Below are 13,271 nucleotides of genomic sequence, written 5' to 3' on the forward strand. Positions count from 1 at the left end.
TTTGCTTTGCTTTGCTGGGTTGGGTTGGGTTCTGCTTTTGGTCACTGATAAGAGAGGTGCACCGGTCCTGGAGGTACTGCAATACCAGGTCAATGCGTGGAGTGGACAGAGCAAGCTCTTCTTCCATCTCCCTGTTCTAAAAATCCATTTAATATATGGTCCCCAGATAGGGGACGTATCAGATATTAAACTGATAAGAACAGATACTACACTTGATCTTAGCCAAAAGGCCGAGAAGCGATAACCCGAAGAGGGCGGCGGGCCCGGCTCGGGCCCGCCACCCAGGCTCCGCACAGTCGCAGCGAGCTGCCACGCGGGCCCCGGGCCTCCCTTCCGCCCGCTGCACGCCCGCCACCCACCAACCCCCAGGGCACTCCCTCTGCGGATCCCCGCGCCGGACTGCAGCCCTGCGCCGGCAGCCACGGCTGGAAAGGACCGCCCGCACCACCCCTGCGTCCAAGCCGAGCACCACCGGCTCGCACACTCTCCCCTCTCTCCGTCTCCTGCCTGCCCGCCCGCCCGCCCTCTGTCTCGACGAGGCCCGCCGGGATCGTGGCGGCGCGGCCTGAAACATTTGCATGGCTCCGCCCCCAGGGGGGGGGGGGGCAGTTCGCACCTCCGCCTCCCGCTCAACGAGATCGGCTGCTAAGCACCTGACAGACGTAGCAGTCCTTACTCTAATCTCATCTCCTCTCATCTCATCTAATCCTCTTAACCGCTACTGCTGCTGCTGGGACAAACACTCGCTCACTCTCTCTCGTCCTCGCCCTCGTCAGCCACCATCAGAGGGAGACACAAACCAAGGCATGCAAAAGAACCACAGGAGCCAGGCAGCAGCTGCAGCCGCTGCAGCACAACCGTCAGCTGGCCACGCTAACCTTCAAGCAACCAAACACACTAGCGCTTTAATCCTTCAATGCACCCTCAACCGGCATGGGCCTTCATGACCAAGGCCACACACACACACACACACACACACACACACACACAGTTACATTACGTTCCGACGGACATTACCGCAGCACGCTTCAGTGACGTGACGTGTCGCGACCAAGAGGCACGCACGCACTCACTGGCCTGCAACAGCGACGAGCTGGGAGGAAAGAAAGGAAGGAAGGAAGCAACCGACCCACCGGCCGACCGACCCTGGACTGCTGCCGCTGCTCCCCGGGTCGCTCGGCCCTTCCTCGGATCGTTGCTCCGCTCGGATTTGCTTTGCTTTGCTGGGTTGGGTTGGGTTCTGCTTTTGGTCACTGATAAGAGAGGTGCACCGGTCCTGGAGGTACTGCAATACCAGGTCAATGCGTGGAGTGGACAGAGCAAGCTCTTCTTCCATCTCCCTGTTCTAAAAATCCATTTAATATATGGTCCCCAGATAGGGGACGTATCAGATATTAAACTGATAAGAACAGATACTACACTTGATCTTAGCCAAAAGGCCGAGAAGCGATAACCCGAAGAGGGCGGCGGGCCCGGCTCGGGCCCGCCACCCAGGCTCCGCACAGTCGCAGCGAGCTGCCACGCGGGCCCCGGGCCTCCCTTCCGCCCGCTGCACGCCCGCCACCCACCAACCCCCAGGGCACTCCCTCTGCGGATCCCCGCGCCGGACTGCAGCCCTGCGCCGGCAGCCACGGCTGGAAAGGACCGCCCGCACCACCCCTGCGTCCAAGCCGAGCACCACCGGCTCGCACACTCTCCCCTCTCTCCGTCTCCTGCCTGCCCGCCCGCCCGCCCTCTGTCTCGACGAGGCCCGCCGGGATCGTGGCGGCGCGGCCTGAAACATTTGCATGGCTCCGCCCCCAGGGGGGGGGGGGGCAGTTCGCACCTCCGCCTCCCGCTCAACGAGATCGGCTGCTAAGCACCTGACAGACGTAGCAGTCCTTACTCTAATCTCATCTCCTCTCATCTCATCTAATCCTCTTAACCGCTACTGCTGCTGCTGGGACAAACACTCGCTCACTCTCTCTCGTCCTCGCCCTCGTCAGCCACCATCAGAGGGAGACACAAACCAAGGCATGCAAAAGAACCACAGGAGCCAGGCAGCAGCTGCAGCCGCTGCAGCACAACCGTCAGCTGGCCACGCTAACCTTCAAGCAACCAAACACACTAGCGCTTTAATCCTTCAATGCACCCTCAACCGGCATGGGCCTTCATGACCAAGGCCACACACACACACACACACACACACACACACACACAGTTACATTACGTTCCGACGGACATTACCGCAGCACGCTTCAGTGACGTGACGTGTCGCGACCAAGAGGCACGCACGCACTCACTGGCCTGCAACAGCGACGAGCTGGGAGGAAAGAAAGGAAGGAAGGAAGCAACCGACCCACCGGCCGACCGACCCTGGACTGCTGCCGCTGCTCCCCGGGTCGCTCGGCCCTTCCTCGGATCGTTGCTCCGCTCGGATTTGCTTTGCTTTGCTGGGTTGGGTTGGGTTCTGCTTTTGGTCACTGATAAGAGAGGTGCACCGGTCCTGGAGGTACTGCAATACCAGGTCAATGCGTGGAGTGGACAGAGCAAGCTCTTCTTCCATCTCCCTGTTCTAAAAATCCATTTAATATATGGTCCCCAGATAGGGGACGTATCAGATATTAAACTGATAAGAACAGATACTACACTTGATCTTAGCCAAAAGGCCGAGAAGCGATAACCCGAAGAGGGCGGCGGGCCCGGCTCGGGCCCGCCACCCAGGCTCCGCACAGTCGCAGCGAGCTGCCACGCGGGCCCCGGGCCTCCCTTCCGCCCGCTGCACGCCCGCCACCCACCAACCCCCAGGGCACTCCCTCTGCGGATCCCCGCGCCGGACTGCAGCCCTGCGCCGGCAGCCACGGCTGGAAAGGACCGCCCGCACCACCCCTGCGTCCAAGCCGAGCACCACCGGCTCGCACACTCTCCCCTCTCTCCGTCTCCTGCCTGCCCGCCCGCCCGCCCTCTGTCTCGACGAGGCCCGCCGGGATCGTGGCGGCGCGGCCTGAAACATTTGCATGGCTCCGCCCCCAGGGGGGGGGGGGGCAGTTCGCACCTCCGCCTCCCGCTCAACGAGATCGGCTGCTAAGCACCTGACAGACGTAGCAGTCCTTACTCTAATCTCATCTCCTCTCATCTCATCTAATCCTCTTAACCGCTACTGCTGCTGCTGGGACAAACACTCGCTCACTCTCTCTCGTCCTCGCCCTCGTCAGCCACCATCAGAGGGAGACACAAACCAAGGCATGCAAAAGAACCACAGGAGCCAGGCAGCAGCTGCAGCCGCTGCAGCACAACCGTCAGCTGGCCACGCTAACCTTCAAGCAACCAAACACACTAGCGCTTTAATCCTTCAATGCACCCTCAACCGGCATGGGCCTTCATGACCAAGGCCACACACACACACACACACACACACACACACACACACACACACACACACACACACACACACACACACACACACAGTTACATTACGTTCCGACGGACATTACCGCAGCACGCTTCAGTGACGTGACGTGTCGCGACCAAGAGGCACGCACGCACGCACGCACGCACTCACTGGCCTGCAACAGCGACGAGCTGGGAGGAAAGAAAGGAAGGAAGGAAGCAACCGACCCACCGGCCGACCGACCCTGGACTGCTGCCGCTGCTCCCCGGGTCGCTCGGCCCTTCCTCGGATCGTTGCTCCGCTCGGATTTGCTTTGCTTTGCTGGGTTGGGTTGGGTTCTGCTTTTGGTCACTGATAAGAGAGGTGCACCGGTCCTGGAGGTACTGCAATACCAGGTCAATGCGTGGAGTGGACAGAGCAAGCTCTTCTTCCATCTCCCTGTTCTAAAAATCCATTTAATATATGGTCCCCAGATAGGGGACGTATCAGATATTAAACTGATAAGAACAGATACTACACTTGATCTTAGCCAAAAGGCCGAGAAGCGATAACCCGAAGAGGGCGGCGGGCCCGGCTCGGGCCCGCCACCCAGGCTCCGCACAGTCGCAGCGAGCTGCCACGCGGGCCCCGGGCCTCCCTTCCGCCCGCTGCACGCCCGCCACCCACCAACCCCCAGGGCACTCCCTCTGCGGATCCCCGCGCCGGACTGCAGCCCTGCGCCGGCAGCCACGGCTGGAAAGGACCGCCCGCACCACCCCTGCGTCCAAGCCGAGCACCACCGGCTCGCACACTCTCCCCTCTCTCCGTCTCCTGCCTGCCCGCCCGCCCGCCCTCTGTCTCGACGAGGCCCGCCGGGATCGTGGCGGCGCGGCCTGAAACATTTGCATGGCTCCGCCCCCAGGGGGGGGGGGGCAGTTCGCACCTCCGCCTCCCGCTCAACGAGATCGGCTGCTAAGCACCTGACAGACGTAGCAGTCCTTACTCTAATCTCATCTCCTCTCATCTCATCTAATCCTCTTAACCGCTACTGCTGCTGCTGGGACAAACACTCGCTCACTCTCTCTCGTCCTCGCCCTCGTCAGCCACCATCAGAGGGAGACACAAACCAAGGCATGCAAAAGAACCACAGGAGCCAGGCAGCAGCTGCAGCCGCTGCAGCACAACCGTCAGCTGGCCACGCTAACCTTCAAGCAACCAAACACACTAGCGCTTTAATCCTTCAATGCACCCTCAACCGGCATGGGCCTTCATGACCAAGGCCACACACACACACACACACACACACACACACACACAGTTACATTACGTTCCGACGGACATTACCGCAGCACGCTTCAGTGACGTGACGTGTCGCGACCAAGAGGCACGCACGCACTCACTGGCCTGCAACAGCGACGAGCTGGGAGGAAAGAAAGGAAGGAAGGAAGCAACCGACCCACCGGCCGACCGACCCTGGACTGCTGCCGCTGCTCCCCGGGTCGCTCGGCCCTTCCTCGGATCGTTGCTCCGCTCGGATTTGCTTTGCTTTGCTGGGTTGGGTTGGGTTCTGCTTTTGGTCACTGATAAGAGAGGTGCACCGGTCCTGGAGGTACTGCAATACCAGGTCAATGCGTGGAGTGGACAGAGCAAGCTCTTCTTCCATCTCCCTGTTCTAAAAATCCATTTAATATATGGTCCCCAGATAGGGGACGTATCAGATATTAAACTGATAAGAACAGATTTTTTTTTTTTTTTTTTTTTTTTTTTTTTTTTTTTTTTTTTTTTTTTTTTTTTTTTTTTGAAGCCCGAGGTGCGTGCTCCTTTGGGTGCTGCTTTCCGTGCTCCTAAGAGGCAGCGGAAGCCATATACGAAACTGGGTCCCCACAAGGGGAACCCAGACAAATTCCTCCCCCCCCCCATGGGAGGGTCGGATCTTAGGACTCTCCCCGAAGGGTGAGACCCCATCGCCATGGGGCACTCCCATCGGGAAGTAGCCCCCTTGGCTTCACTACCGAAAGATAGTGTCCGAAAACAAAAGTGCCAAATCGAAAAAACCAAATCGTGAACGTGGCCTCGCTTAAAGGTTTGGTGACCGTGAAAATCCAATCGAAATTAATGGGCACACGTGCTTAAAACACATTGTGATAAATAAATAAATAATTTAGGGGCGGGCCATGACTGACCCAGCCAGGTTCAAAAATAAATTCCACTCCATGCCCTGATGGTGCGATGGAGGGAGTGTGAAGATCCGCCGGTGCAAAAAATGTGCATTTACCGTGTGCAGCGGCGTGCAAGTCTGCACACGGTAACTCCGACTTGCGTCAGGGCAATTTAAGCACCTCGGGCTTCGTGCTTTCCCGAACCCTAAGGCCAGAGGATCAGCATAGTCCCCCCCCTGTCCGAAGGGAACTACACTTGATCTTAGCCAAAAGGCCGAGAAGCGATAACCCGAAGAGGGCGGCGGGCCCGGCTCGGGCCCGCCACCCAGGCTCCGCACAGTCGCAGCGAGCTGCCACGCGGGCCCCGGGCCTCCCTTCCGCCCGCTGCACGCCCGCCACCCACCAACCCCCAGGGCACTCCCTCTGCGGATCCCCGCGCCGGACTGCAGCCCTGCGCCGGCAGCCACGGCTGGAAAGGACCGCCCGCACCACCCCTGCGTCCAAGCCGAGCACCACCGGCTCGCACACTCTCCCCTCTCTCCGTCTCCTGCCTGCCCGCCCGCCCGCCCTCTGTCTCGACGAGGCCCGCCGGGATCGTGGCGGCGCGGCCTGAAACATTTGCATGGCTCCGCCCCCAGGGGGGGGGGGGGCAGTTCGCACCTCCGCCTCCCGCTCAACGAGATCGGCTGCTAAGCACCTGACAGACGTAGCAGTCCTTACTCTAATCTCATCTCCTCTCATCTCATCTAATCCTCTTAACCGCTACTGCTGCTGCTGGGACAAACACTCGCTCACTCTCTCTCGTCCTCGCCCTCGTCAGCCACCATCAGAGGGAGACACAAACCAAGGCATGCAAAAGAACCACAGGAGCCAGGCAGCAGCTGCAGCCGCTGCAGCACAACCGTCAGCTGGCCACGCTAACCTTCAAGCAACCAAACACACTAGCGCTTTAATCCTTCAATGCACCCTCAACCGGCATGGGCCTTCATGACCAAGGCCACACACACACACACACACACACACACACACACACACACACACACACACACACACACACACACACACACACACACACACACACAGTTACATTACGTTCCGACGGACATTACCGCAGCACGCTTCAGTGACGTGACGTGTCGCGACCAAGAGGCACGCACGCACGCACGCACGCACTCACTGGCCTGCAACAGCGACGAGCTGGGAGGAAAGAAAGGAAGGAAGGAAGCAACCGACCCACCGGCCGACCGACCCTGGACTGCTGCCGCTGCTCCCCGGGTCGCTCGGCCCTTCCTCGGATCGTTGCTCCGCTCGGATTTGCTTTGCTTTGCTGGGTTGGGTTGGGTTCTGCTTTTGGTCACTGATAAGAGAGGTGCACCGGTCCTGGAGGTACTGCAATACCAGGTCAATGCGTGGAGTGGACAGAGCAAGCTCTTCTTCCATCTCCCTGTTCTAAAAATCCATTTAATATATGGTCCCCAGATAGGGGACGTATCAGATATTAAACTGATAAGAACAGATACTACACTTGATCTTAGCCAAAAGGCCGAGAAGCGATAACCCGAAGAGGGCGGCGGGCCCGGCTCGGGCCCGCCACCCAGGCTCCGCACAGTCGCAGCGAGCTGCCACGCGGGCCCCGGGCCTCCCTTCCGCCCGCTGCACGCCCGCCACCCACCAACCCCCAGGGCACTCCCTCTGCGGATCCCCGCGCCGGACTGCAGCCCTGCGCCGGCAGCCACGGCTGGAAAGGACCGCCCGCACCACCCCTGCGTCCAAGCCGAGCACCACCGGCTCGCACACTCTCCCCTCTCTCCGTCTCCTGCCTGCCCGCCCGCCCGCCCTCTGTCTCGACGAGGCCCGCCGGGATCGTGGCGGCGCGGCCTGAAACATTTGCATGGCTCCGCCCCCAGGGGGGGGGGGGGCAGTTCGCACCTCCGCCTCCCGCTCAACGAGATCGGCTGCTAAGCACCTGACAGACGTAGCAGTCCTTACTCTAATCTCATCTCCTCTCATCTCATCTAATCCTCTTAACCGCTACTGCTGCTGCTGGGACAAACACTCGCTCACTCTCTCTCGTCCTCGCCCTCGTCAGCCACCATCAGAGGGAGACACAAACCAAGGCATGCAAAAGAACCACAGGAGCCAGGCAGCAGCTGCAGCCGCTGCAGCACAACCGTCAGCTGGCCACGCTAACCTTCAAGCAACCAAACACACTAGCGCTTTAATCCTTCAATGCACCCTCAACCGGCATGGGCCTTCATGACCAAGGCCACACACACACACACACACACACACACACACACACAGTTACATTACGTTCCGACGGACATTACCGCAGCACGCTTCAGTGACGTGACGTGTCGCGACCAAGAGGCACGCACGCACTCACTGGCCTGCAACAGCGACGAGCTGGGAGGAAAGAAAGGAAGGAAGGAAGCAACCGACCCACCGGCCGACCGACCCTGGACTGCTGCCGCTGCTCCCCGGGTCGCTCGGCCCTTCCTCGGATCGTTGCTCCGCTCGGATTTGCTTTGCTTTGCTGGGTTGGGTTGGGTTCTGCTTTTGGTCACTGATAAGAGAGGTGCACCGGTCCTGGAGGTACTGCAATACCAGGTCAATGCGTGGAGTGGACAGAGCAAGCTCTTCTTCCATCTCCCTGTTCTAAAAATCCATTTAATATATGGTCCCCAGATAGGGGACGTATCAGATATTAAACTGATAAGAACAGATACTACACTTGATCTTAGCCAAAAGGCCGAGAAGCGATAACCCGAAGAGGGCGGCGGGCCCGGCTCGGGCCCGCCACCCAGGCTCCGCACAGTCGCAGCGAGCTGCCACGCGGGCCCCGGGCCTCCCTTCCGCCCGCTGCACGCCCGCCACCCACCAACCCCCAGGGCACTCCCTCTGCGGATCCCCGCGCCGGACTGCAGCCCTGCGCCGGCAGCCACGGCTGGAAAGGACCGCCCGCACCACCCCTGCGTCCAAGCCGAGCACCACCGGCTCGCACACTCTCCCCTCTCTCCGTCTCCTGCCTGCCCGCCCGCCCGCCCTCTGTCTCGACGAGGCCCGCCGGGATCGTGGCGGCGCGGCCTGAAACATTTGCATGGCTCCGCCCCCAGGGGGGGGGGGGGGCAGTTCGCACCTCCGCCTCCCGCTCAACGAGATCGGCTGCTAAGCACCTGACAGACGTAGCAGTCCTTACTCTAATCTCATCTCCTCTCATCTCATCTAATCCTCTTAACCGCTACTGCTGCTGCTGGGACAAACACTCGCTCACTCTCTCTCGTCCTCGCCCTCGTCAGCCACCATCAGAGGGAGACACAAACCAAGGCATGCAAAAGAACCACAGGAGCCAGGCAGCAGCTGCAGCCGCTGCAGCACAACCGTCAGCTGGCCACGCTAACCTTCAAGCAACCAAACACACTAGCGCTTTAATCCTTCAATGCACCCTCAACCGGCATGGGCCTTCATGACCAAGGCCACACACACACACACACACACACACACACACACACACACACACACACACACACACACACACACACACACACACACACAGTTACATTACGTTCCGACGGACATTACCGCAGCACGCTTCAGTGACGTGACGTGTCGCGACCAAGAGGCACGCACGCACGCACGCACGCACTCACTGGCCTGCAACAGCGACGAGCTGGGAGGAAAGAAAGGAAGGAAGGAAGCAACCGACCCACCGGCCGACCGACCCTGGACTGCTGCCGCTGCTCCCCGGGTCGCTCGGCCCTTCCTCGGATCGTTGCTCCGCTCGGATTTGCTTTGCTTTGCTGGGTTGGGTTGGGTTCTGCTTTTGGTCACTGATAAGAGAGGTGCACCGGTCCTGGAGGTACTGCAATACCAGGTCAATGCGTGGAGTGGACAGAGCAAGCTCTTCTTCCATCTCCCTGTTCTAAAAATCCATTTAATATATGGTCCCCAGATAGGGGACGTATCAGATATTAAACTGATAAGAACAGATTTTTTTTTTTTTTTTTCTTTTTTTTTTTTATACCACTCAGTCATATCGCACATCCTCAAGATGACACTCCGGACGGCATTACATATAACATCCTCATGGCATATTTTCTCTTTATAATCCCACACCACTTAGTGAAACCTAAAAAACCCTATATACATATATACAAAAAAGTTCCTCAAAGACTACCTCCCAACTTCCACAAACCATCCAACCCCCAACCACACGGTTGGTTTTTTTTTTTTTTTTTTTTTTTTTTTTTTTTTTTTTTTTTTTTTTTTTTTTTTTTTTTTTTTTTAATACAATTTTTAATACATATATACAAAACGCTCCTCAAGACTACCCCCAACGTCCACAAACCATCCAAACCCCCAACCCCCCTCAAACCCTATCCCAGTCTTTCCATTTCTTTGTTTTCCACACACCCTCGGCATCTTCCTCCCCCCACCTTCTCACATCCCTCAAAAAATACACATACATCCGTCCTCGAATCATCCTCACACAACCATCCACCTCCACCATATCCTTTTTAAAGACTAACAAGTTCCTCACATCCCACAAAGATTCCTTAACACAACTTATCAGCATCCAGAACAACCTCCTCCTCCTCTTATCTAAATCACATAACCCAAAAAACACAGCCTCAAAACCCACCCCATCCAATCCCACTAATTCTTTAACCAACCGCCCCATCCTTTCCCAAATTTGTACAGCATACTCACAACTCCAGAACACATGTATCACATTCTCCACTCTACCACACCCCTCCCTGGGGCAACACTCAGAAACACACAACTTCCTAACCCTCTGAAACTCTCTAGTTGGCAAACACCCATGCACCGCCATCCAACCCACATCTCTCTGTCTATTAACCAATTCTCGCTCAGACAACATCTTCCAAACCTGCTTACTTTGACCTTCATTCAAACCACCCAAACCTACTACTTCCTCCCGATCCCTAATCATATTCAATACACACCTCTTCTCTTCCCACATAGACACAGTCACATTCTGCAACTCATATCTTCTAATACCAATCTCAACCCTTTCATAAAACCAAGGCACCTTAAAACACACAGGCTTCTTACGATCAAGTTCATACAAACCATACTTCCTCAACAAACCACCCGCAGCATACCTCAACATGCAACCCACCATTGAATCCTTCTTACTCACCTTCACACACACCCGTATATATTGCACCAACAAAAACCGCTCAACATCTGGCATGTCCATACCCCCATTCTCCGTCTTCAACATCACTTTCTGCCTTCTCAATCGCTCCATCCTAGAATTCCAAAAAAATAAAAATAAACTTCTCACCAATTTCCTAATTACTCTCACACTTACTGGAAAAACCACATTCAAGTACAACAACAAAGGAACAATCACCACCTTCACAATCAACACCCTTCCAGAAAAAGACAAAGTCCTAGACGACCAAAACCCTATCTTCTGTTTCACTTTCCCAACCACCTTCTCCCAGCTATCACATCCATTCAACTTATTATCAAATTTCACCCCCAACACCTCGATCGCTTCACTCTTAACAGGCCATCCACACAACCCCAACTCCCGCCACTCACCAAAAGCCTTACAAGCACATTTATCCCAATTCACCCGGAAACCACTCCCCATACAAAATCCCTCCACTAACAGCTTCACCCTCCTTAACCCAGCTTGCGTTCTACATACTACCGTCACATCGTCCATATAACCTAACACTTTCAAACTCCTACCCCCACTTCCCGGTACTTCTACACCTCTCACCACCTTATCACACCTAATCATCCTTAACAAAGGTTCAATCACGCATATAAACAAAATCGGCGACAACGGACACCCTTGTCTCACCCCAGACATTATACCAAAACTCTCAGTCAAACAACCATTCACCATTACTCTACTACTAATTCCTTCATATAACATTTTCAACCACTTCAACATCCCCCCCGGTATCCCCAACCTCTCTAAAACCCCAAACAAAAATCCATGCGCTACTCTATCATACGCCTTCTCAAAATCAATAGTTGCCACCGCCACTTCCAACTTCCTATCCATGCAATACCACAACACATCACGCAACACAACCAAACTATCCCCAATCTGTCTACCCGGCACAGCACACACTTGCTCTTCCCCAACCAAATTATGCACAATCAACCTTAACCGATTTGCCAACACTTTCGCTAACACCTTATAGTCCACATTCAACAATGTGATTGGCCTCCAATTCTTCAAATCTTTTTTATCTCCTTTCTTAAATAACAGCACAATCACACCCTCTTTCATAGAATCAATCAACTCATTCTTACGCAAAACCTCCACACAAGTTTCAGTAAAATCATCCCCTATCAGATCCCAAAACTTACAATAAAATTCCACAGGCAACCCATCACATCCTGGCGTCTTACCTTTAGCCATGCTTTTCAGTACCTTTTCTAGCTCCTCTTTCGTCACATCTTTCACCAAATCCTCTGCATCCACACTATCCACTACCGCTTCCACACCCTCCAAAATCTCCCTTTCCACCCTCCAATCTCTTGTTTTCTCAACATACAAATCCCTATAGAACTCTAATACAACATCCAAAACCCCTACTCCTTCCACAGCTACTCCATCCTTATTCAACACACTCTCCATCAGACTCTTACCACCAAATACTTTCTTGAAAAAAAACCTCGTACACTTCTCATCTTCCTCTAACACTTTCACCCTAGCTCGAAACATTATCTTCTTACCTTTCTTTTCCATATACTGACTCACCTGCTGCCTTGCCTCAATCAAATCATTCTTCACATCCAACCCAAGCACCCTCAATTTCCTCAAATACTCCAAACGTTTCTGCCACATCATCAATTCTTTCCTTTCATTCCTAGCTCTAACTTTCCCTATTCTCACAAAAAACATCCGCACTTGCACCTTAACAAACTCCCACCACCTACTGATTGACATAAAACACCGTTTCTTTCTCCGCAGCCCCAGGAAGAATCTTTCAAAACACTTCACCACCCATCCATCATCCATCAAAGACACATTCAACTTCCATTGACCACGACCCATTATAACTTCCTCTACAAACTCCACTGTACATAACACACAAACATGATCCGTAAAAGGCAAACGCACACCTATCATCTCCCTCCCACTCATATTTTTAGAAAAGAAAATAAAATCAATCCTGGAACACACACTCCCATCCTCACTAAAGAAAGAAAAAAACTCCTCTGACGATTTATGTAACATAACTGAATCTAACAATCCAAAATCTTCCACCATCTGCCCCAACTCCCTACTAGACCCATCCAAATTCGCACCTTTCCTCCCACCCACTCTATCCTCATTCTTAAGCACACAATTAAAGTCACCCACCAAAAACACACACTCTCTCCCTGGTAACCATAATTTCACGTGCTGCAATAGCGTTATCCTTTCTTTCCTATCTACAGGAGCATACACATTAATTAATTTGAACCCAACCCCCCCATATCTAAAGAAAACCACTAACGCCCTCCCATATTCTATTTCCACCACCCTAACCACCTGAAAATCAAAACTACGAAACAACACCGCCACCCCACAATTCCGCCTAACCCCAAACGAAAAAACAGAAGGACCCAAAGTCCAAGGCTGACTCTGCAATGGTCCTGCCAAATTACATTCTTGCAGACAAAAAATATCTGCTCTTTGCCCCTTAAGAGCCTCAAAGACCACTACACGCCGTGCAGCACCCTTAATGCTTCTTACATTGAGGGATGCAATACAAAGAGACCTC

The 13,271-nt window shown here is 54.8% G+C and overlaps 6 non-coding genes and 2 pseudogenes across 6 annotated transcripts; all 8 read right to left on the bottom strand.

Annotated features, from left to right (window-relative positions):
• Positions 1-51: 51 nt before the first annotated feature.
• LOC149278605 (U2 spliceosomal RNA) lies at positions 52-242 on the bottom strand. The gene has a single exon (XR_016278663.1). It is a non-coding gene; the product is annotated as a U2 spliceosomal RNA (small nuclear RNA).
• A 1,018-nt stretch (positions 243-1,260) lies between these two features.
• LOC149278606 (U2 spliceosomal RNA) lies at positions 1,261-1,451 on the bottom strand. Its single transcript, XR_016278664.1, has one exon. It is a non-coding gene; the product is annotated as a U2 spliceosomal RNA (small nuclear RNA).
• Positions 1,452-2,469: 1,018 nt separating this feature from the next.
• Positions 2,470-2,660, bottom strand: LOC149278607 (U2 spliceosomal RNA). Its single transcript, XR_016278665.1, has one exon. It is a non-coding gene; the product is annotated as a U2 spliceosomal RNA (small nuclear RNA).
• Positions 2,661-3,728: 1,068 nt separating this feature from the next.
• Positions 3,729-3,919, bottom strand: LOC149278608 (U2 spliceosomal RNA). The gene has a single exon (XR_016278666.1). It is a non-coding gene; the product is annotated as a U2 spliceosomal RNA (small nuclear RNA).
• Positions 3,920-4,936: 1,017 nt separating this feature from the next.
• LOC149278609 (U2 spliceosomal RNA) lies at positions 4,937-5,108 on the bottom strand (annotated as a pseudogene).
• A 1,764-nt stretch (positions 5,109-6,872) lies between these two features.
• Positions 6,873-7,063, bottom strand: LOC149278610 (U2 spliceosomal RNA). The gene has a single exon (XR_016278667.1). It is a non-coding gene; the product is annotated as a U2 spliceosomal RNA (small nuclear RNA).
• A 1,018-nt stretch (positions 7,064-8,081) lies between these two features.
• Positions 8,082-8,272, bottom strand: LOC149278611 (U2 spliceosomal RNA). Its single transcript, XR_016278669.1, has one exon. It is a non-coding gene; the product is annotated as a U2 spliceosomal RNA (small nuclear RNA).
• A 1,073-nt stretch (positions 8,273-9,345) lies between these two features.
• Positions 9,346-9,563, bottom strand: LOC149278612 (U2 spliceosomal RNA; annotated as a pseudogene).
• Between the last annotated feature and the right edge of the window lie 3,708 nt (positions 9,564-13,271).

The sequence above is a fragment of the Sceloporus occidentalis genome, unplaced genomic scaffold (genome assembly GCF_023333645.1).
Source record: "Sceloporus occidentalis isolate IW3139 unplaced genomic scaffold, rSceOcc1.0.p SCAF_188, whole genome shotgun sequence".
Lineage (NCBI taxonomy): Eukaryota > Metazoa > Chordata > Lepidosauria > Squamata > Phrynosomatidae > Sceloporus > Sceloporus occidentalis.